This window comes from Rhea americana, unplaced genomic scaffold (assembly GCF_003343005.1).
Source record: "Rhea americana isolate MKP2758 unplaced genomic scaffold, rheAme1 scaffold_120, whole genome shotgun sequence".
NCBI classification, from domain to species: domain Eukaryota; kingdom Metazoa; phylum Chordata; class Aves; order Rheiformes; family Rheidae; genus Rhea; species Rhea americana.
Window position 1 is genome coordinate 1,099,296 of NW_028185262.1, and position 11,798 is coordinate 1,111,093.

Genomic DNA, 11,798 nt, shown 5'->3' on the forward strand with positions numbered 1-11,798 from the left:
CTTAAAGAGGTATACTTGAATTTTCTATATCTGGTGTCTCTTTCAGAATGAATTCTGGGTGTAGAAAATTCATAGTTAAAATAATTCAGCTGTTTCAGAGAACAAAAAGAGAATAGGTTTTGTATCAAGCCTCTTTTTGTCCTTTTTTTTTTTTTTTTTTAAAAAAAAGGATGTTATTTTCCTTTCCTTCTATCTTTCCCTCCTTTGCTGCTGCTTCTTTTGGAAATTACAGTGTTTTATTTTTAGCTGTTTTCTGCTGCACAGGAAAATGTAAGAGTTGCTTGCTGCTAGTTAATTATAGCCCTGGCATTCCTGAGGGCTTTGCTCATGTACAGGCCATTCATTGTGAGTTTTTATTAAGCTGCTCTATTTGTCCAGTTTGGAAACAGCAAATTCCTTTTGAAATGAAAACAACTCCTTTGTTTTTGGGTTGCCAGAGCCAAGCATTTGTAGGGGCCGGCAACAGGAGGAGGAACAGTGGGAGTCGGGGGAGGCAAGGCATGGAGAGGACTGGAATGCATCTCCTAGCCACTTGGGTTTCTCTGGCTCACACTTGCCTCTTCCTTGATTTTATATATAAATATATAAAATATGTGTATATATATATGTGTGTGTTTGTATATGTGCATGCATGCATACATATACATATACATACATATATATATATATATATTTAAGCAAAGGCAGATCCCAGGCAAACTCAGAAGCTGAGACTGGATTAACTGGCTTGGAGTGGAGGCCTTTCAGTGAAGCTCACYGGATGCCATGTGCATGCTTTTCTGTCCTATGCTGCCACTGAGGGTATAGGGAGGCTCACGTGTTGAAGGAAGCTCTGCTTTCCTTTGGCGCCTGTTTGAAGTGTCCACTTGCTTTAGCAGAAGGGATGTTYTCTAGTGCTACAAGCTGCGGGATGCTGTTTGTCAGAACTGTGAGGCTCAGCTCCTGTCTCTGCTCTTGTCTTTCTGTGTGCTGCTGGAGGAGAAACTGGAGCACCCGTTCCAGAAGTGCCTGGTGGTCTTCGGTGAGCACTGGGCACCCTGAGTGCCCACTGCCCACACAAGCCAAGGGTGCGCATGCCTCACTGGCCAGCATCCAGGCTGGCTTCCATTTCCTCATCCATCCGTCGGGGTCTTGCCAGGCATATCAGTTCCTGAGGGAGGTTGGGAGGCAYCATAACCTGGTGTGACACCACCGTGAGATCTTCTGTCAAAGGGTGATCGTAAGTGCTATGTGTTTTTCTTTTCCTACTGACAGCCATGTCAGAGCTCCACACAGCTGGGGTGGGTGAATGGGTGAGAACAGTAGCCAAAAGAAACAAATTTACATGGGAGTTGGCTAAGAAGGGAATTTAAACAAATAATCAGATGGTAGCAGGCAAGTCATTATGTTTGTGTTTCTTCTTGTTTTGTATTTCCTTTTGAACTCTGGCGATTGTAAGAAGCTTTAGAAGAAAATAGGATTCAGTAATTAGAAACGATTTTATAATGGATGTTGCATTTCCTTTCCATTCACAGATGGCATCTGTTTGTCTTTTTGCTGACAAAATGGGAAATAGAACACTGCAATTCTAGCGCTAGGTAGTGCAGGAGTCCATGCTGTATGTAAGAGCGGTAGGTCTAGCTAAAGCGAATGCATTCCTTTTGTCCTCTAGAAATTAATATAAATGAACTATCATCTATTGACTGGTTTATATCACATCCTATGAATGTATGTAAATAAAACTGTACATAGATGCATATCTATATAAAATATCTTTTAATAACGTATCAAAATTTGTGTAAATTGGAAACAAAAATACCTATAAAACCAGTGTACATAAGTTACAATTCTGTATATTTTCTTTTGTTCTTCATAAAAATATATTTACTTTGACAATAAAATGAAAATGGAAATTTTAAATCCCTTTTTGAAATTATTATTCATTAATATCCTTTGTAGCCAGCTCTTTAATCAAGACATTAGCACTTGAAAATTTGATTCACCTGGATGTAACTTTTCAGGTGCGGGGTAACAGGGAGATAATGGAACAGCTCTAAAGGTGCCTTCAAAGACTTTCCCCATTTCAGAAATCTCATGCTAGGGGAAAGGTTGCTTGCTACGGTCCACATGAAGACTGCTGTACCAGTGCTCAGCAGCACTCCAATTGCCGAAGTTCTGGGAGGTGAGAGATGGTCCAGCTGCCCCTCCTCTGAGTCGTCACACCTCTCCTGGCAGCTGCTGTGGGACCCAGATGCCTTCTGTGGTTTCTGACTGCTGTGAAACAGGTCTGTAGCCACAGTAAAACTGTGGTTAATAAATTAGTGCAAGTGGATTTTGAGGAAATTCAAGCTCTGGTGATCAGTGTGAAGGAGGAGGCTTTGAGAATTTGAGGCTGTGATGGTGACTAACTGTGTGACCCAGTGCAAAGGATGTGATTGCCCTGTGCCTCAGTTCCCCTTCTCGTAAAAGGGGAGCAATAATGCATCATGGYGATATTGTGGGACTTAATTTATATTTATGCAATCCTTGGATGGAAGAAGCAAGTAATAACAATAACAGTCAAAGGATTAGATGGTGAAATAAAGCCTTAGTATGGCAGAGGTCTTGGTGCCAAGGTGCTTCATTTGGCTCTTCTCTAAATTCCATGTCTGGAAGAGTGATGTGTGGGATTTGTGGTATGAAGCATGCCTCAACCCAGAGGAGAAGATGCCGTGCCTTGCAACCACCTTTGTTTCCCATTCCTAACAATACAAGCATGAACATGATGCTCTTGTGATCCACAAACTGGAGCAACTCTTGCATTGTGCTTCTGGTTGCTTGGCCTCCACTGGAAGAAGAACCCAGAAATGTTAATGGCATTAAAATCCCTCCTGAGTTTCCGTTGGAGCAATGGCGCAGAAGGTCCAGATCTTCTCCCAGAAACAATGACTATGAAACTAATGGCACTTAAGGATTAAAAAGTTGCTCCCTGAAGCATAGCCACCAAAAAAATGCTAGCTGATGAGCTAGGAACCTCCAAATTCTTGATTATTTTTTCTAACAAACATCTGTGGGTCTGGCAAGAAGGTTGAAGGACATGTCAGAGTAAGCTCTCTTTGCTCCATGTTGTTGTTACCTCCTAAGATGTAGTATGAAGATCAGAAACCCAAGAACAGTCATTTAAGAATGCTAGACTGCTAGTTGCGTATGCGCTTTAATTAGCAAACCTGCACCAAGAGGATCTCCGATTCCCTTCTGTTCTCACCCTATCGACTTTATATATTAGACGAGTTGCTTTATTTTAGCCAGCGTCTCAGTCTCCTCCCCATCTCATTTGGAGTTCTGATATTGCTGTAATGTTGTGAAATTCACCCTACAAGAAGCTTGGGGCAGAAGTTATTATTTCTCTGTAATGCTTAAAGCTGAAGTGGAGTAACCCAAAATATCTGCTGCTGGAGAACAGCAGCATAGAAATCTAAGATCTAAGCTAAGTTTTAGCCTGGAATATTTTCCATGGAACACTTATTTCTCTCTCTCTTTTTTCTCTCTCAATTTCTCTCTCTCTCTCTCTCTCTTTTTCCTGTTTTAAGTCCACTTTCTGAGTGTGATTTGTGTAGAGTATTTTTTGGCTAAGTAATTCTTACCTTCAAGGAAATTTAAGTTTACGTAAACATTGCAGTGTTTTGCTCAAAAGAGTAGGGTTGTATTTGTTGTGAAAGGAGAGTTAATTCTGCATGAAAACTGATGATTTTTCAGAGCTTTGTCACAAAAAAACCCATAGAAGCTTCCAAATGGATTTTTTTTGGTATTTGTTTTATATAGCATTACTTGCCTGCCTGGGCCTTGCTATAGGTCTTGCTGGCTCATGGGACAAATGTGGCCTTGCCTTAAATCTAATTACTCTTTAGGCACCTGAAGGTAAACATATATTTGATGCTTTGATGCCACAACTGAATATATCTTTATTTTGTCCCTGGTTCAGCAACTCTGTGTGGCAAAAAGCAGCTTGGCATCGTTATGCATATGCTTAAGTCTTGCTGACTTAAGACATCTATAATTGGGGTTCTGAAATGTGGATAGACATGTGTGCAGTGTTATGTACTTCATATGACAATTGTGATCCATTTTATAGCACTTGCTGCTGCTGTGTATGTTTCTAAAAGGTTTTATTGGCAATTTCTGGCTGTTTAGTCTCTATTCATCAGCATTAATAATGAAAAAAATAGTATTATGGGAGGTGAGAAGCTGTCATCTGGAAAGAGTATTTTAGGCAACATAAGGAATAAGCAGTGGGAAAAAGAAGAAAGTGATTTTTCTGTAAGGAAACCCCACTTCTTTGACCTGTGGCTAAATGGAGACCAGTGGAGTGATGAGTCCAAAATGACACAGCAAAGCAGAGGGAAAATGGGAATAGAACCAAGAAGTCCCAAATCTCCTTTGCCCCAGACATGGTCACAGAGCGTACATCAATAACACATGGCAGATTATAGAAGGCAAAGAGTAACAGGACGTCTAAGTGAGACATCAGATAAGCAAAGAAAGGTAAAGACGGGGCAYGAGATAAAGTCAGGTTGCACTGATAATGGCTACCTTTGGAAAGGATGCCAAGGAGAGAAACGAGAGCTTGTTGTCAGTGTGCCTGACTCACCCAGGCAAAGCTCCCTGGAACTGGTCCTGCTCTCCCTACCTCTGTGTCATGCCAGGCTTTTTCCACTGGCAACTTGGAGGGAACTCAGGGAACTGAACCTCATGAAAGGTGAACCGGCTTATGGAGCAGGGGGTATAATGGGAGGTGGCAAACCTGGCTCCCTGGAGGAGTATTCCAGCTCAGAGTCTGTAACATTTGCATCAGTCTCCTGCCCTCTCCGGGGGGTTGTTTCCACTGGATCCCAGTGCTGGGAGCCTTCTCCTTGTCTAAATGACCACTGTACATTTAATCTAAACAGCCAGATGACTCCAGCACAAAGCCAGTGGCAATAAGCTAGTGTTAATGATTACCCTGGGCCCCTTGCGGTTATGTAAGCCTGGACATTCTGTAACACAGGCACTTGGCTTGAACCTGCCCTCTCTGTCTCGGAGAAATACAAGGACCTGCCAATGCACATAGAAAGCTGTTTGGAGCAGGCTGGGATTTTCCTTCTCTCTTTCTGACAGCACCTATGAAACTTGTTATTCACTCACTTCAGTAATTGCCATGCTTTGTTTTCTTGTTATTCAGAGACATTGCTTTTAAAGAATGAGCTGYGCTAAGCTCCCACGGACTTCAGGACAAGCCAAGGACTGTGACTGTCATGGGTTATCCAGGAAAAAAATTGCTAGCTAAGGCAGGCACCTCTTATCCTGGCAAGRCCTTGGCTTCTCTTGCTTGTTCCTTCTGGGACTTCAGTGTTTTTGTGGCTTTTAATCTCTGCTTGGGGAGGTGTGGGGTAGTCTGAAGGTGTATGGTATGTGAAAAATAGATGTTGTGAGCAATCTCCCGGCCTTTATGTCTAGTGTGTGTTTGCATGCAGCTACAGGGATGGGGCCTAGTGACTCTTCTTATCAGATGTTACTATATCACAGGATCTGTAGCTAGCTGGTGCTCAGCATCTCACAAGTGAGTGCTCAGATTTGCTCTGTCAATTCAGTGCAGATCTTCCTCCAGTTGGAGCTAGAGCACACCCTTCATCTCTTGCTGCAATCCCTACCCAAGTACCACTTCCAATGGTTTTGTGGTCAGGCAGACTCAAAGCCTGTGTAAGTACTTGCTCTCGTCCATAGCTAAGGCTGGATGAGCCGCTAGACCCTCAGAGGAAGCTACTGTGAAGAGCTTTCATCAGCTCACCTGTGCTGCCCCAAGGAAAATGTGTGCTTTGGCTTGTGTTTTGCTGAGCCACAGCCTGCTATCTGAGCAGCCTGAGGTTTACAGCAACATCCAAGAAGGCTCCAGCCAGCAGGAAYGGAGGGCAGCGTTTGCATCTCTGCGGAGTGCCACAAGCCAAGGCATTAGTAAAATGGGAGTGAAATACGTGAATGACAAGTAACTGGCCTGGGAAGGCCAGCTCTCGTCTTGCTTGCACCAGTGCGTGTCGGGCAACTCTCCCCCTGTTCGTATTAGAGTCATAACCATTATGAAAGGGAGAGAAAAATCAAGGTGAACGTGGCCTGTTTTTTTCTGGAAGGGAGCAGAGGGAGGAAGACAGAAACTGAAGAACTTTATGGCTTAACAGATACTATCTCATCCTCTGCCTCTTCCAAAACAAGTAGAGCAATAGGGTCCCTTTGTGCCTGTCATGTGGCAGAAGGAGAGTCATCTCCATTAGCAGCCAGTGTCAAAGCAGCTGCCAGTGTATCATGCTCTGGGGCAACAGCAGCTTTATGGCAAGGGGCTTAGAGGAGGATAGTCTTGGGGCTTGTGCCTTGGATAGCTGGCAGGCAGCTGTTGGTCTCTCAAGACCTTCCTCATATAAGGAACTTTTCTCTTCCTGTTTCTGCAGCTGGTTCTTGGAGAGGCCTTGAATCAATCTTAGCACATCCCCCACCTTGGTTTCCCTAAACARAAATCTTATTTATCCATATGACCCAGATACTGGGAAATTCAATATTTACAAAGCATGCTGAGTTCCTTGGTGGAAATGTCTATCCAGGAATTGTTTTGCATGTGGCYGAGGGTGGTGTCTCAAAAGGAGTCCAGCAATCCTCAGAAAGAAAGGTACAAAGAATTACTGTTCTGTATCTAAAAAAGCCTCTGGCACCTGCTTCYCCTATTTACTCCAGTGGGCACTGGCTTGGGCCCTACTAGTTACTCCAGCACTATGGTTGCAAATACAGAGATCGGGCTATTGGGCTGAAAAGAGTCCAGGCATTTAATAAACTCGTCTTCCATAAGTGAAGGAGTGTCACGAATGTTCAGGTTTGGCTAAGGGCTGCTGACTTTTTCTGAGAAGTCTATAAAAGGCAGCCAGGTAGTCTCTCACTTTTTGTTTCTCTGACGTGTGTTGTTTTTCCATGGACAGTATGTCCTGGACCTTAGAGAGCTGGCTGGAATTAGATTAATTTAGGCTGGGTGTCCCTAGTGGCAGATAATGCATTGGGAGGACAAAGGGCTTGGAAATTTCATTATGTCAGAACGGCCATCCTGCAGCCAGGGCAGCTGGAAAAATACCCGGGCTGCGCTCGCGGATGGGAGCGCAAGAGCAGGTGGGCTCCCGGCCGGGAGTCCGGGTTGGGAAGCAGCTTTACAGTGCCGACTCTGGGATCTGGCTATGGCACTGCGGAGCTGAGATGTGGATAGGGGCATCCTAGAGCACGGCTGCCCCAGGGAATCCAGCTGCTCCAAATGGTGCCTCTCTGTCTTGCCTGAGGTGAAAACGGCTTCTGATATGGGAAAAGTAGATGCTCTCTTCTGGAAGGGATTGACTTTCAGAAGGGAAGTGGCAAAAGATAYTGGGGAAGGTCAGCTTTGGCATCTCCACCGGCTGCCTCTGGCTCTGCTGAGGAAGGCTGGGATGGGATGACAAGTGATCTGCCCTCTCTCAGAAAGCTGAGTTAGTGATTCACAGCTGACAAGTTTGCTGGTAAGCTCTTCCTCTTGCTTCCTAGGAATTAATGGCACAACTGAAGGGTGTTCATTTACCTGCCACCTGGTACCTTTTGTCTCTTCACAATGGATTCCAGAAGCTGATAAATAAACACACACTAGTAACACATTTCCCTGCAGGAGGCTGTGGGATTTCTTTGGCACTGAAGCTAACAACTTTTCTCAAGGACTGCCTGGTTGTTGGAGTGCTTACCCTCTACTCTGTATTACTGKCAGAGCCTTGCGGATAATCCAGGCTTGTATGCAAGATCAGTGACATCCATGAAAATTTAATGCAAATCAATCCCTGTCATGCCTCAAGAAATGGGTAGCAAATTAGAATGGATCTTGATGACTTCATGGTAGATACCTGATACCCTGTGAAGGATCCCTAGTGGGTAGATAACTGTGAAGCCAGAGAGAGCTGGARTCATCCTCCTCACTTTGCTCCTGCAGTTTCACTCTAATTTTGGTGGAACAAATTAGCTGTGCTAAATTAATAATAATATTTGGCACTTCTCTAGTGTCTTCCAGATGAGGACAACAACATGCTCCCCAGTAGGGGATTAAGCTTTGCAAGCCTCCTGAAGAGTAATTGTCAACTTAACTGTGCAAAGCCATCAAAAAGATTTAATTGATTTGACCAAGATTTATTGAGGAGCTTGTGGCAGAGCTGTAGAGTAAACCCAAATGTACCACTTTCACAGACCCAGGCCTTAATTACAGCCAGAATCACTTAGTGTGATTTTAAGACCTATACTGACATATAGATGCAATTAATCTAGGTATGATAAGGAGAAGGGAGTATGCCCTTTAGCCCTCTGGATAAGCCTGAGGTCTGTGCTGTCGATAACCATGAGGTCAAGCACAAGTGATGACAAATGTATTCACTCTGCTGAAGTGTGGGCTCAGCACAAGTGAGGCTGGAGGAGGTGTGCCATAGTCCTTGCAGTTGCTGCAGGATCCTGTGGAACACAATACAGTGAGGTGGCTCGCGGGTAGGAGAGGAACAACCTGGGTGCATTTGCTTGTTACTTTGAGTTCTTGTGAATCCAGTCCTCAGTGATCTCTGCCAATGGGCTCATGTTCTCCATCTTCTGGGGACCACATTTGTTCTCACAGTAAATGGCAAGAAGAAGTTCAGCTTGATTTCTTCTTATTGCTGACTTTACCATGCCATAAAGCACCTCTAGGCTGCTTAAGACTTTACTCTTATGCATGATCAAAAGGAGGCTGGTCAGCACCCTCTGAGGTTTTTCTGGGCTAAAATCCAACTTTCTATCCCTTCCTATTCATCTTCCTGAAATCTTTCCTTCCTTAAATTTGATACTTTTTGCTGATCAGGAGTCTTCTCAAACACATTTGTTTTAAAGAAAACAACAGATCATTGATTCACTGTATGTCAGCTAGCTATCTAGCTGTTATCTATTAACACAAACATTTTACATTGCGTAAGAGTTCCTGTTTTGAGAGTTAGTACAGCAGAACTGGTCCAATTCTACCTCTGATGGTTATTGTGATCTTTTATTCAACTTGTGGAACTAGGAAAGTTGCATTGGAATTAATAAACTCCACTTTAGTTTTGAGAGTTCTAATTATTATTTTGAAGGCAGTTTATCGGCTCAGCAAATAACTAGTCACTCTCTAGGGTGATGACGTGCTGTTGAGACAGAGATTATTATTCAGAGTGACTAGGTATACGTAACCTATATTGAAACCTCCCAAGTAGGGTTTCTGTGTCATACACGTAGTATTTTTGCAGAGTGAAAGAGAGCCTGRGTCATCTGGCAGTCTAAAGAGGTAGAGGAACAAAGGAAGTAAATTTGGGGCTGCCTGGAAAGGAAGAATTTGGTTTCATTAGAAAAAAAATTGAAAATCTTCACCAAAAGATATGAGAGAGAGCAGGAGCAAGAGCAACAGCACAATAGTTAATGTGGTGGCAGCCAGGCAGTAGAGATGCTGCGTGTCCTAGTTCAGGTCCCAGAGTTGCTAGATTGATCCCTTGGCCCTGCTATGCTTGGTCTTGTGGTCACACAGCTATGCTGGGACTTAGACCTGGATTCCATGAGGGTCCATCCAGGCTTTTGGGTCACAGCAACCCCCAAAATGTGATTTTTATGACCAAAGCATAAAAAGTTATTTGTAACAAGACTTATTTCATGCTAGTAGACAATTTTCAAGGCAGAAAGTCCACCATTTTCTGCTTACCTTCAGAAAATATCCACCTCAGTGTCCCATGTCTGCAACCTCTAAATGCAACCATATGATAAAAGCCATTTGCTATTCTCCTTGCCTAGTGCCAGTACACAAACTTCACCCATGAAGACCATCTCAAAGCCATTTTCATACTCTGTGGAAGTACAACACTAAAGAGGATTGAAGACTAAACAAAAGTTTTTAGGATCTTCATATGGAGGCAGCCATAACAGAACAGTATATCTGATTAGTGTTGCTCTTTGCTAGCCACCTTCACGAGGGAAAAAACAGAAGAACTCTGGAGAGAAAAGAGAAAAAAAGAGATCTTTAAATCTGCAAGATCATATTCTAGTCATTTCTAAGCTATACCCTCGACCACACATTGTTTTTGCTTATCAAATATACTGTTTAGGCAATGCAGAGCCATTAGCGCCCCTTGTTTTTCAGATGGTCACAGGGAYAGGAACAGGGCATTTCCAACAGAGGTAGCCTTCTTGACAGAGGTGGAAACATGATTTGTAGCTGTTGACGTCCTGCCTCATGTTTAATCTGCAAGCCTGTGGCTGCCAGTTTGGTAAGAGAGATGTGGATTTGGAGCCTATCCCATTCAGGCTCTGAGAGCAGAGACCAAGATGAAAAAAAGGGCTCTTGCTTAGGTGAAATCCTGGCTCTGCCAGCAAAGGCAAAAGCTTTGCTGAATTTGTCAGAGCTGTGTTTTCACCCTCAGTTCATAATCAAGCAACCTTTCTGCTCAGACTTTGCTTGCTGGGGCTGGCCCRGGGACAGAATTGCAATGCTGATTGGGGTCTGAAGATAATCAGAGGTCTCAGCTGAGCGGATTGCCAGGTTCCTCTAGAACCTGAGAAATAACTCAGACAGGGGAGATGACAATGGGGTATCTACAGCTCGGAGGTAGTCAGGAGGCAGTTTGGGAGTGAGCTCCTTTAGGAAGTGAGCAAGGAAGGAACAGGTAATGGGCAATGGCAGATTTGTGAGTGATGAATGCTACAGCAGGTATTGGGTTGAGGGAGGCTATGACTGGTTTGTTTGAACCTGCTAGTTTTTTTTTTTTTTTTTTCCTCTTGTTTGTTTGTTTCATGTGGAAGGAAGAAACAGGATCTCCTGAGGAAAAGAGATTGAGGCTGGTGGGTGAAGACTCTTCGCTGGTGTCTGAGCCCATACAGCGATGAGCTCTGCTAGGGTGGGAGGAAGCTGAGGTTCTCCCTATCTGAGGTGTCTGAGTCAAGGGTCCTCTCTGCATTTGATCTCCCTAGGGGATTGTAAGGTCTGTCCTTGGTTCAGTTCAGATGGTGGGTCCTAGGCTGTGGGCACAATGCGTGGCCCATGTGTTTATGCTCCTTTCTGTGCCCTTGCTCCTTTCTTCTCTTCTTGCACACAAAAGCAAGGGTTTGCTTCTGCTCCAGTGTCAAGCTGTAAAAGTAAACCTCTTGCTAGTTCTTTATTTTTCTCTTTGCTGAATAAAAGAGGCTGTGCTCTGAACTGTGAAGGCAGACCTTTAGGCTGTTGGGGGGGGGGCGGGGGAAGGTGAGGAGGAGCAAACAGTTTGGCCTCTGAGCTAGAGCATTTCCTAGTATGGGGCACGGTCCAGATTTTTCCACATGTGGGTCTGAGCCCAGACATCACCCTGACAACATGTAGGAACATAAATACAAACAAAAATAGCTTCCAGATGAGAGATGTATGCAATGTTTTGTTTTACTGGCATTTATACTTGCTTATTTGGCTGAAGTTGACAATCAGCCCTGTTTATTGCAACAGGGTGGCGRGAGGATGCTAGGAACAGCAAAAGTGCCTCTTCAGCTGAGTCTTCATCCCAAGCGGGCAGGAAACCCACAGCAGCCACCTTGGGGAGGCCCTGTACAATGGTCAGAGGGAGGCAGGGCCCAGGAACCAGCAGGAATGGCCTTGTTAGAATGAAACCTTTGGGGAGACCCCAAATGACCTGTAATGCTTTAGGAGYTGTTGTTTCATGTCCCACTTCCTGAGCCTCCTGTTGTTTGCCTGTGCTTCTTTAGATGCTCTCCTTGCATTCTTGTTCGTCTATTGTGCTCAGGTAGGACTGCAC